We start from the raw sequence: 12,288 nt of genomic DNA, 5'->3' as shown, positions 1-12,288 counted from the left end.
GCTTATGTCAGAAGCTTTCTCTATCTCCTTTATACTTTAATAAAACTTTATTACACAAAAGCTCTGAGGGAGGAAAAAAAAGACTATTAAGCACAAGCCAAGACTTTGAGTAAATTCAGAAAGAAATCTGACTCAATTTTGTTTTAAAATCTACTGATTTCAGGAAGGAAAAAAGTTAGGTATTTGGCGGATATTCAATAGGAACAAGAGATATGGTTGTGTTTGTGTGTGCCCATGTATGCATGTGTGTGTGTGTGTGTGTGTGTACTGAGTATAGAGATACCTAGCCACCAAGTTTTGTTACTTGTAAGTATTAGAGTCTTCTTCGAGTATGTTTTACAGCAAAGAAAAAAATTGACAGTGTATAAACTCCCATAACAGCTTTAGGAGGCACTATTTTAAAGAGAAAACTAAACCCACTTTTTTACTGTACTCGAAATTATTCCATAGTTTGATGACATTTGTGCTCGCCACTGGGGAGATGAATGTGAGTAGGTAGGTTTCCCGCTTTGTATTAGAGCTAATATCTTCCTTCATTACTGAATAAGAAATTTAATAAGGTTTGAAAGCACTTGCTCCATTTATAGCCAATCATGTATGAGGGCAAGTGCCTTAGTCCATTTGGGCTGCTGTAATAAAGCATTAATACCACAGCGTGGGTAGCTCATCAACAACAGACATTTATTTCTCATAGTTCTGAAGGCTAGCATATTGGGTGTTTGGTGTGAGCTTCCTGGATCATAGATACCAACTTTTCACTGTGTTCTCATCTGGTGGAAAGGCAAGGGAGCTCTCTGTATTCTCCTTTACAAAGACACTGGTCCCATTCATAAGAGCTTCTCCCTCCTGACCTAATCAGTTCTCAATACCATTAAGATTTCAACATAAGAATTTGAAGGGGAAGGGATACGACATTCAGACCATAAAAGAGATTTAATCCATTAAGGTGAAAACTAAAGATGTTCAGACAAATCATCTAAAAACTTGGTCTTTGTTCTGTCAAGTATCCAGATAATAATAAACATCCAGATGATTTAGTAACATTTTGTTTTTGTTTTTTGTGCTTTAGACACAACTTAGTCTTTAAGTGGAAAGCATGAAAAATAGAGACCATGAACTATATTTAGTTAACAAAATGTATTTATTTCCTTAAAGTTTTAATGACACCATTTATTCTTTTAATTATATTTCTTATTGTCCAGACATAGCTCTTTTAATAATATTTCTTATTTGATTGTGCTTTGTTTCATTGCACTTTGCAGATACTGAGATTTTTACAAATTGAAGGTTTGTAGCAATACTGCATCAAACAAGTCTGTCAGTGCCATTTTTTTCCCAACATTATTTGTTCCCTTCATTTGTCTGTCACATTTTAGTAATTCTTCCAATATTTCAAACTTTAACATTATTATCATACTTGTTAGGATGATCTATGATCAGTGATCTTGAAGTTATTGTAGCAAAAAGATTGACTCGTTAAAGGGTCAGATGATCATTAGCATTTTTTAGCATCATTTTTAAATTGAGGTATGTGCATTGATTTTAGATATAATGCTGTCACACAATAGGCTACAGTATAGGGTAAACATAACTTTTACATGCAGTGGTATAGCAGAATGTTAGTGTGATTCCCTTTATTGCAACATCCACCTTACTGCAGTGTTCTGAGACCTGAGCTGCATTTTCTCTGAGGCCTGCCTATATACTGACATGACTTAAATAATCCAATAACATTTGCCTAAAAATGAAAAAAAAATCATAAAGTAATATAGGAAAATGACACAATAATACGTAAAGATCTGTGTTTATAAGGTATATTATTTCTTTTTGTTTTCTTTGGTTATTTAGCTATGTATATAGTAAACCCAGCATATTTAGCTCATTTTTTCTCTCTCTGTCCCAACAGGTTTAGAATGTAATAATTCAAGAATTTTATCATCAAGTGGAATAGCTTAACAACTGTCTATGTGCTTTCCATGATATGTTCTCTACAGTGTAAGTATGTATTTACTTTCCCAAGCTGGCTGGATTCTGAGAGAAATGTGTTCAATTGGAACTTGTTGGTATCTTAGATTGTTTAAAAGTTTACAAACTGAAATTGATCTTAAGTAAAGAATAGTTTCAGACGTTTGTCTTATATGAAGAGATGTTGGACTTAACATTATACCAAAGTTAACACTTAACATAGTTATGTCATATGTGGTAGAATAATATACCCATGATGTTTAATTGTATTTACTATTATACTTAATATCTTTAAGATTTCTATCCTGTTCTTTATTTTTTTAAAAGCAACTTTAAATATCATACCTGTGAACTTTTATTCTAAGATATTATAATTTCTTAAAATATCTTTAAATAATTATAATGCATAATATTTCAAAGTCAGGTAAACTTCTTTCTATATTAGTTATATTTTTGAAAACTGGTTTCAGTTTTGGCAAGATAATACCTATACCACTAAATTATTCATATACACGTGTGTGTTTGTGTGTGTGTATGCATGCATACACATATATGTGTGTGTATGTATATATATACGCACACGATTTTATTGATAAGCTAAATAAAAAGAATAAACATAATTTATACTCTAAGGAAACCTCTTACTATTAGCTTCATAATGCTGAAGAGTAAGGAGAAAGGTGGAAGGCTGGGGTTCTATTCCTTGTTTGTGAGTTAAGAAGTACTAAGAGAAAGTGCTAACCCAGGGCAGTGGGGAGGAGAGGAGGCAGTCCAACCTCTTTTTCCTCAGAAGAAAGTAAGCCATGAACTGGAGCCCCTCAGTAACCAGAAGTGCTGCCCAATTTATGGCATGTTTAGGGCATCCGGAGATGCTGTTCCTTGACAGCACCTGACACTGTGAGACCTACAAGGCCCAAGGTAAGCCTTACTCTGCTTTCTTCTAGTCCTTTCCTTGTTGGAGCCCCTGAGGTTATAAAATCTATCAAAAGTGATTTGGAACTTACTAATTCTTGATCCTGCTTCAAGAAAGAAGGGAGCTAGAGCTCCTGCTGCTATTTTGCGGGAGCTGGAGGTAGCAGTGGGCCGACTGTTAGCATGTCATTTCAGAACACTGAATGCTTTTTGACACAAAATACCACTTTAATACACAATATGTGATTCTAAAGCAGTCCTTTCTAAAGAAAATGTAATGTGAGAAACATGTGATTTCATTTTTCTAGAGGTCACATTTCAAAAAGTAAAAAGAACCTAGTAATATGGGTTTTAGTAATATATTATATTTAACCTTATATATTCAAAATACAGTCTTTTTAACATGCAATGAATGTAAAAAATATTAATGGTCCTTTTAGCATTCTTTTTTTAATATTAAGTCTTTCAAATCAAATGTGTGCTTATAGTACATCTCAATTTTGATACTAAATTTTTACTGGGTATACTTGATCTGTATTTTGATTTCATAAAATTTACAGTTGATAAAGATTCACAAAGCCAAGTTGTCCCATATATAGTTGAAAGTTTTTTTCAATAGCTAAACTGAACATCAGTTTTTAAACCCAAACATATATACTATGGATACTATGTATGAAAGAGGCAATGGATGGGAACATACTGTATAGCACAGGGAACTCTACTTAATGCACCGTGGTGTCCTAAATGGGAGGGAAGTCCAAAAGGGCAGGGACATGTGTATATGTACGGGTGATTCAGTTTGCCATACAGTAGAAACTAACGCAATGCTGTAAAGCAGTTGTACTGCAATACAATTTAATTCGTTTAAAAAATAAATAAACTCATCAAAATAAAAGCTATGGCTTCAGTCACACTGGTCACATTTTATGTACTTGGCAGTCCTGTGTGGCTAGTAGCTGCCATATTGGACAACTTTTCCAGAGAACTGATTTAATGATGTAATTCTGCTACCTAATGGATTTTGTAGGTGAACCTCAGCACATCAGAGGAGCATATAACTTCAAAAACCTTAATGAGAAGTTATCTGATCCTATTCTTATAACTTAAAATAAATTTTATAGAGCCAGCTATTTATGAGAAATTATGCTTAATAAAATATACAAGGTGTAAACCTTCAAACTGTAATACGTTGGAATTTGTTCGCTTTTTATTTGCTTCAGTGTACATACTCTTTTGTCACTAAAGGCATTATCTGATCACAACCCTTCTTAATTAAAATGTGAACCAAAAGCAAATATATATATATATATATATATATATATATATATATATACTTTTAAAAAATTGCTCTGTGAAAGACACTGTTAAAATAATGGAAGTATAAGCTTCAGACATGTAGATGACATATCTTATAAAGAAATTGTACCCAAAGTATATAAAGAATTCTTAAAAATTAATATAAAAATTTAAAAATTCATAGAAGATCTGACTTTTACCAAAGAAAATATATGAAAAAGCAGTAACTGCATGGGAAGATATTTAACACCTTTAGTTATTAGGGAGCTACAAATTAAAACCATGATGAGCTACCACTGCTGTTGCTGCTGCTGCTAAGTCGCTTCAGTCGTGTCCCACTCTGTGCGACCTCATAGACGGCAGCCCACCAGGCTCCCCTGTCCCTGGGATTCTCCAGGCAAGAACCCACTGGAGTGGGTTGCCATTTCCTTCTCCAATGCATGAAAGTGAAAAGTGAAAGCTTTTAAAAGGATGCATTAAAAAAAAAATCTGACAACATGAAATGCTGATGAGTATGCAGAACCACAGTGATTTTAATTTATCATTGAAGGAAATTCAAAATGGTCCTGCACTTTGGAAACCTCTTTGTCATTTTGTTTTAAAATTAAACATTCACTTACCATATGATTCAGCATTCTCACTCTTCAGTATTTACCGAAGTGAATTTAAAACTTGTCAGGTTTATTGCTAAGATATTTAAAGATTTTATGGCTATGGAGAATATTTTAAAGTTATATTTTCTAAATGAATTACAAATTTTAAAAAATAATTTATTTTCTGCATGTTTATTTTTATCCAACTTCATTGAACTCTTCATTTTTTAAAATTCTCTGGAATCTTCTAAGAATACTGTCATACTCTCTAGAAAATAAAATTGTGATTTGAAAGGAAAAAAACATAGTTTCGCACAAAAACCTATATATAAATATTTATAGCAAGTTTATCTGTAATTGCCAAAATGTCAAAATAGTGAAAATATTTTTCAATTGGTGATTGAATAAACAAACTGTAGTACACCTATAAATAGAATACCTATTGTTCAGTCACTAAGCTGTGTCTGACTCTTTGCAACTCCATGGACTGTAGCACGCCAGGCTTCCCTGTCCTTCACTCTCTCCTAGAGTTTGCTCAAATTCACGTCCATTGAGTTGGTGATGCTATCCAACCATGCCATCCTCTGCCTACCTCTTCTCCTTTTGCCTTCAGTCTTTCCCAGCATCAGGGTCTTTTCCAGTGAGTCGGATCTTCACATAAGGTGGCCAAAGTATTAGAGCTTTTGTTTCAGCATCAGTCCTTCCAATGAATATTCAGGATCAGTCCTTCCAATGAATATTCAGGATTGATTTCCTTTAGAACTGACTGGTTTGATCTCCTTGCAGTTCAAGGGAGTTTCAAGAGTCTTCTCTAGCACCATAATTCAAAGGCATCAGTCTCTGGCACTCAGCCTTCTTTATGGTCTAGCTCTCACATCCGTACATGACTACTGAAAAAAACCATAGCTTTGACTATACAAACCTTTGTTGGTAAAGTGATGAAAAGGAAAGAATGATTGATTCATGCACTATCATGGATGAATCTTTAATGTATTTTGTAAGTGAGAGAAGGGTGACACAAATGACTGAATGTTGTATGATTCCATATGTATGAAATTCCAGAAAAGGTAAAGCCACAAAACAGATGAGTGTTTGCCATTTAGAGATACAGGAAGATTGATTACTTCCTACTTTAGGAAGTGTCTTCTTATGTGTAATCTCATCCTTTCTACCTCAGTGTAATTATTTGCCATTTTTCTCCAAGTTATTAAGAACCTCTGTTCTCTATTTGCCATAAAATGTTCAATCATGATTTAAAATTTAAGAATTTTAAGAACTCTTTACATATATTCGCATTTTTAACAATTCACACCATTTGAACCATTCAAAGTTATAATTCAAAGTTTTAATTTAATTTTAAAATCATTCAAAGCTTTAATTCTTTTATGGCCATTTGGTTGTATATTCTTGGCAATACTATCTTGCTAGTCATATAGACATTAGTTTTAATTACATAAGTGGCTGGGTGTTCAGATACCAAATAAACCAGTAAGTGTCCAAAATAACTCTAATGCCATTTTAAAATTAGGATAATTAAGGACTTATGTACTTTATGTGACACAATAATAATATTATGAGGCCCAAATTTTCTTACACTTTTTTAAGTGTTTTATAAAGTTTTCTTTATACACATCAGCTTTGCAGTAAGCTTGTAAAGTAGAAAATTCTGTACTCCTTCTAAATAAGGAAAGAAAGAGCTCTCTGAGAGGATAAGTGATTTGCCTAGAGGTGGACAGCTTGTAAGAACTCAACATCTACAATCACCCCTTCCTTAAATTAATCCTTTGGCTTTTGTACCACTTTGTAAAGTCCACACTGTATGGAAATATTCTTATTGGTAGAGTATGTTTTTGCTTTTTAAATTCCAGAGATGACTGAGCTCTTTTCTATAGGTGATATTATAATGAATTTTATTTCATTAAGAAAATATTAACCAGAGGTACTAGTGGTAAAGAACCCACCTGCCAATGCAGGACATGTCAGAAATGTGGATTAGATCCCTGGGACAAGAAGATTCCCTGGAGGAGGGCATGGCAGCCCACTCCAATATTCTTACCTGGAAAATCACTTGGACAGAGGAGCCTGACAGGCTAGAGTCCATAGGATTGCAAACAGTTGGACACAACTGAAGTGACTTAGCACACATGCAAAGCCAAAAATCTCACATGAAATATCTTTCTGTTGAACTTCAAGATCTGACCTAAGCTACTAGATTGGAAATAATTCTTGCTACATTACTTATGTTATATTAGATACAGTGTGCTTTCACATCAAGGAAATCTAAGATGAGAATCAAAGAGCTTCACAAAATGCATAAACTGAGTAATGATTTTTTTTAATTATAAAATGATTATCTCACAAAAACATTTATCATGTCTTTTCTTAGATAACAATCTCCTCTGGTACAGTTTCATTAGATTTCCAAATAGTATTTAAGAAGAAATGCATTTACTTCATAAAGCAAAGCATATACCCTTAGACATTGTGATCCTTTTCTTTAGTAATTGCATCATTATCCCTGTCTGCTGCAGTTTCTCTAAGTAGGATGATCTCATCATCTATAGGCAGTTTTAAAATGAAGAAAATTTATAGCATACTCTCACTTATCAATAAATCAGACTTTCTCCCTATTGCTTTGCGATCACAATTCAGACTTCTAAGGGAACTTATTTTATTACGTAATTTGAAAATGCTTTATTAGACTATTTGAAAAGCTTCTTGAATATGAGAGGATGATAAGTAATAAAGGAAGATACACCAAAAGAAAACATGCTTTATACCCTCAAATAATAGTATGGTAAGTAGAGAAGACAAATGCAAAACTCAATCTAGTTCATCCTATGCTTAACTCTCATTTGATATCTGTTACAATGCATAAAAATGCACTGAAAGAAGATTCCCAAATCTATCTCTCTGCCATATTTGAATGCTAACAGCTATCACTATTTTCTTTGTTCTAATCGAAATCCCTTCAACCATAGTAAAAGCTTTATTTCATTTTTGTTGTTGTTGTTTAAGAGGTTATTCAGAAGGATTCCTTTTTTTAAGATCTGTCTCTTTTGTACTAAGCCTTCCTATTATACTTTCTGTTGAATAACAGATACTTAAAAATATTTGAAGCTTTGAATTTCTAAATAAAATGCCATTGAGCACATTTGTAATCAGAGCACAGTAGGATATTAATTTAAAATTTGAGACTTTAAATTAATGTCATTTAAGCCCCTAAAGGAGAAGGCAATGGCAACCCACTTCAGTACTCTTGCCTGGAAAGTCCCATGGGCAGAGGAGCCTGGTAGGCTGCAGTCCATGGGGTCGCTAAGAGTTGGACACGACTGAGCGACTTCACTTTCACTTTTCACTTTCCTGCATTGGAGAAGGCAATGGCAACCCACTCCAGTGTTCTTGCCTGGAGAATCCCAGGGACGGGGGAGCCTGGTGGGCTGCCGTATATGGGGTCACACAGAGTCGGACACGACTGAAGCGACTTAGCAGCAAGCCCCCCAAAACAAATATAATGATTTCTCCTTTCTTATGTTTGGAATGTCATAATCTATTTCACAGTGAATCTCTATGCTGCTAAGGGGTAGAATCTGGAATATGCCCCTTTGGTTTTATGGGTGCACAATATCACATATTCATTATGCTTAGGGTTGAGGTTGAAGATGGAAAATCATCTTACATGATAAAATGAGGAGCACTTATTAGTAAGTCTTCAAGGAACAGAAAATAAGCAATGTGCTAGACAGCTAGAATTTTACGAAAGTAGTATTAATTCAACATTAACTTGTTTATACTGCTATCATAAAATACCACTCTATCTAAAATTTCAGAACTACCTGTCAACTATATCTTGTTTGAAAGTTTAGGGGGAAATTAAGAGATGAGTCCCATATCCAAGTCAAAGCAGTCAGAGAGAAAGGAACATTTATGGTAGAATTGGAAAAGCTCCAGTGTAGAAATTCAGAACACCAAATAATCAGAAGTTTATATAATCCCTAGAATTCTCAGAAATCTTTGGTACATGGAAATTTTTTATAGAGTATGGAATAATTGATTAGAAACCTCAAATGCAGAGATTGCTATCTATATCTATGTTACTTTTGTTGTTGTTTAGTCACCAAGTTGTGTCTGACTCTTTCTGACCCCATGAACTGTAGCCCACCAGGCTCCTCTGTCCATGGGATTTCCCAGGCATGAATACTGGAGTGGGTTGCCATTTTCTTCTCCAGAGCGTCTTCCTGACCCAGGGATCAAACCTGTGTCTCCTGAGTTGACCGGCAAATTCTTTACCACTGAGCCACCAGGGAAGCCCTTAATTTTGTTACTATACAAACATTAAAGCAATATTTAAAAGCTCAAAAAGATGTATTATACTCAGAATCCAACCACCCCAGAAAAACACATAGCCTTTTGTCTGTTTCATTTATAATCCATATGTATCACAACTTTATGTAGTATAATTATCATTGTGCTTTGATTTTGTTTCAATACCAGATCATAAACATTTTAACATATTCATTATTTTGTATGTCCTAATAATGAGTATTTACTTAGCTCTTTTTTCACATATTTGGGTGTTGGTGGTGTTACTTCAAATACCTATGTTTATCAAACATTTTTGTCTTCATTTTGAATCTTTTTCTCTAACAGAGGAAGTAGAATTCTGGCTTGAGAGCAAGTCTCTAAATATTCAGAGTATACTAGATATGTGGCTAAGGATATGGTTCTAAATCTTCCTAGCCTTCCTTTCATCAAGTGAAAAAATGGAAATAAAAATAGGGTTTATATTGTAGAATTGTTAAAAGGATTAAATGCAAAACTGTATAAGATTATGCAGAGTGTCTATTTGGGCAAATTCCTAGAAATTAAACCATCAAGGCAAAGAATATGACTACACATATTCTTTCCAAAATTGTTACACAAGTTGTTAACTTCCAGGGTATTCAGCTGCTTAAAAAAAAAAAATGAAAATCATCTTCAATACCTTAAACAAAAAACCACAAAGCTGAATTGATTGCTAACTTAAGGAAAGGAGAAGTATATTGTTGGGTTAGAGACTTTCAGAGCAAAGGCTGCTAAGGTTCTGAAACTTGGAAAATGGTTACTCAGTGAAACAGGAACATATTTATGCCACCCCTTATGCTCTGTTGGGGATGGGAGACATTGAAAATTATCAATTATGTGCAGTGACTTAGACTTTGAGGCATTTGAAAGCAAAATATTCTCTGCCCCTGCTTCCAACTAGGAGACTGAATATGGTCTCTATAAACGTGTTCATAATTTCAAACTACACTTTGAACTCTTGTCATTTGCTAGTATAAACATACTTATTTGATTTAAATAAATTCCATGGAGCAGAGACAATGCCATTTCTGCATTCTTTAATTTTCTTATAGGGCTTATTAGAGCATGATCAGGCAGACAATGCAAAATATAAATTGATGACTAAAAGGGTAAAGAACAACCATCTATAATAATATTAAATAACTGAGCAAGGAATTTAGATCTAAAGGTCAAGTCTTATTATCCTAAATAATAATTCATAAAACACATTTTATGAAGTTTCAGGTTATTATTTAGCCTGAGAGGTAATAATTTCTCTTTTTAGAAACTATTTTTTCTTTCAATAATTGTAAAGGACTACTTGGGACAAATTTAAATTAATATATTTTAAAAGTGACTGACTCAGCTACATAAGTATCAAAAATTTAGGGTAACAAAACAGATACTATAAACAAAACATTTTTATTTGAAAACTTGGGAGATATATTTGCAAAAATTATGTTAGACAAGGGCTTAATTTTGTGAAATGAATTTCCTGAAAAACAATAGACTTCTATTCTTTTCTGAAAATGCCTCTCAAAAGTCAGAAATGGAGGTGTCCTGGTAGATTCACTGCAAGTAATGAGCATGAATGAAACTTTCAAACACTTCTATTATTGGTAAAATTATTATTATTCAACCTGCCTTTACATACTCCTCCTTAAAGGATACAGAAACCATTCAGGCAATGCACTCATTTTTTCTTCTACACAATTTGAATTGTTGTTGTTGTCGTTTAGTTGTTCAGTCGTGTCTGACTCTGTGCGACCCCGTGAACTGTAACCCACCAGGCTCCTCTGTCTGTGGGATTCTTTAGGCAAGAATACTGGATTGGGTTGCCATTTCCTCCTCTAGGGGATCTTCCTGACCCAGGGATCGAACCTACATCTCTGGTGTCTCCTGCGTTACAGGCAGATTCTTTACTGCTGAGCCACCAGGAGCAAGTTTTCAAACTTAGTATAAGGATAATATAGGTGTTATCTTTCCAATTCATTCTAAAGCTGTCTCTTGTGCAGTGTCAGAGGAACCCTTGGAACTTTGTCTTTTTTCTCCCTTGATAATACAAACTTCATGTGTGTTACTCTCCAGCTACTTCTGGACTCACTGATTTAGAAGTTCCTCAAAATTTAATCCTTTTTTAACCCTGACTCTATTCAGGGAATCAGTACATCAGAGTGGTTATCCTTGCTTGTAAAACTGAGTCGATAACAGTACCAACTTCACTGTGTTGATTTGAGAATTGTATGAAATGACAGACATTAATACAAAGCCCAGTGCCTAACTTACATGAAAAGTGAAAGTGAAAGTCTCTCAGTCATGTCCAACTCTTTGCGACCCCATGGACTGACTATACAGTCCGTGGAATTCTCCAGGTCAGAATACTGGAGTGGGTAGCTATTCCCTTCTGCAGGGGATCTTCCCAACCCAAGAACCGATCCCAGGTTTCCCACATTGCAGGGTTTCCTTGGTGGTTCAGAGGGTAAAGCATCTGCCTACAATGCGAGAGACACGGGTTCCATCCCTGGGTCGAGAAGATCCCCTGGAGAAGGAAATGGCAACCCACTCTGGTACTCTTGCCTGGAAAATTCCATGGACAGAGAAGCCTGGTAGGCTACAGTCCATGCGGCAAACAGTTGGAAACAACTGAGCTACTTGACTTTCACTTTCTTCCGCATTGCAGGCAGGTTTTTTATCATCTGAGCCACCAGGGAAGACCTTACATGAAATCTTAAATAAATAAGAGTTGCTAACATTTCTTTCCATGAGTTCCTAGTTTCCTTCTATTCAAAAATGTCACTACAAGTTCTATATTTTGCTCCTTTTCCAGTTTAAAGTTTATATTGCTTAAGTTGCCAACCAGCAATCTGTATGAAGCCAAATGACCAAAAAATGAAGATAACATACCATGAGTGACTATTTCGAAAAATTCAGCTATCCAGAATTGTACAGATAACACTGTGGCTTAAAAAACAAAAGATTCATGCACCCATTGTTCACAGTAACACTATTTACAATAGCCAAAATATGGAAGCAATCTAAGTATCCCTAAACCAATAAATGGTTTCAAGGATAACAAAGGATTAAATTGTGCCACTTTCAACAACATGGATGAACCTATAGGGTATGATGTTTACTGAAATCAGTCAGGCAGAGAAAGACACGTACTCTGTATCACATACATGTGGAATCTAAAAAAGAT

General features: G+C 34.5%; 1 protein-coding gene across 1 annotated transcript in view; it reads left to right on the top strand.

Moving 5' to 3' along the window:
- FUT9 (fucosyltransferase 9) overlaps positions 1,909–12,288 on the top strand; it is a 118,654-nt gene continuing 108,274 nt past the window's right edge. Inside the window, exon 1 of the mRNA XM_005684665.3 lies at positions 1,909–1,995. The gene's annotated coding sequence lies outside the window, so the exon portion shown is untranslated. The remainder of the gene's footprint in view (positions 1,996–12,288) is intronic.

This window comes from Capra hircus, chromosome 9 (assembly GCF_001704415.2).
Source record: "Capra hircus breed San Clemente chromosome 9, ASM170441v1, whole genome shotgun sequence".
NCBI classification, from domain to species: Eukaryota; Metazoa; Chordata; class Mammalia; order Artiodactyla; family Bovidae; genus Capra; species Capra hircus.
The sequence above is the reverse complement of the archived record's forward strand: the minus strand, read 5'-3'. Positions and strand labels throughout refer to the sequence as shown.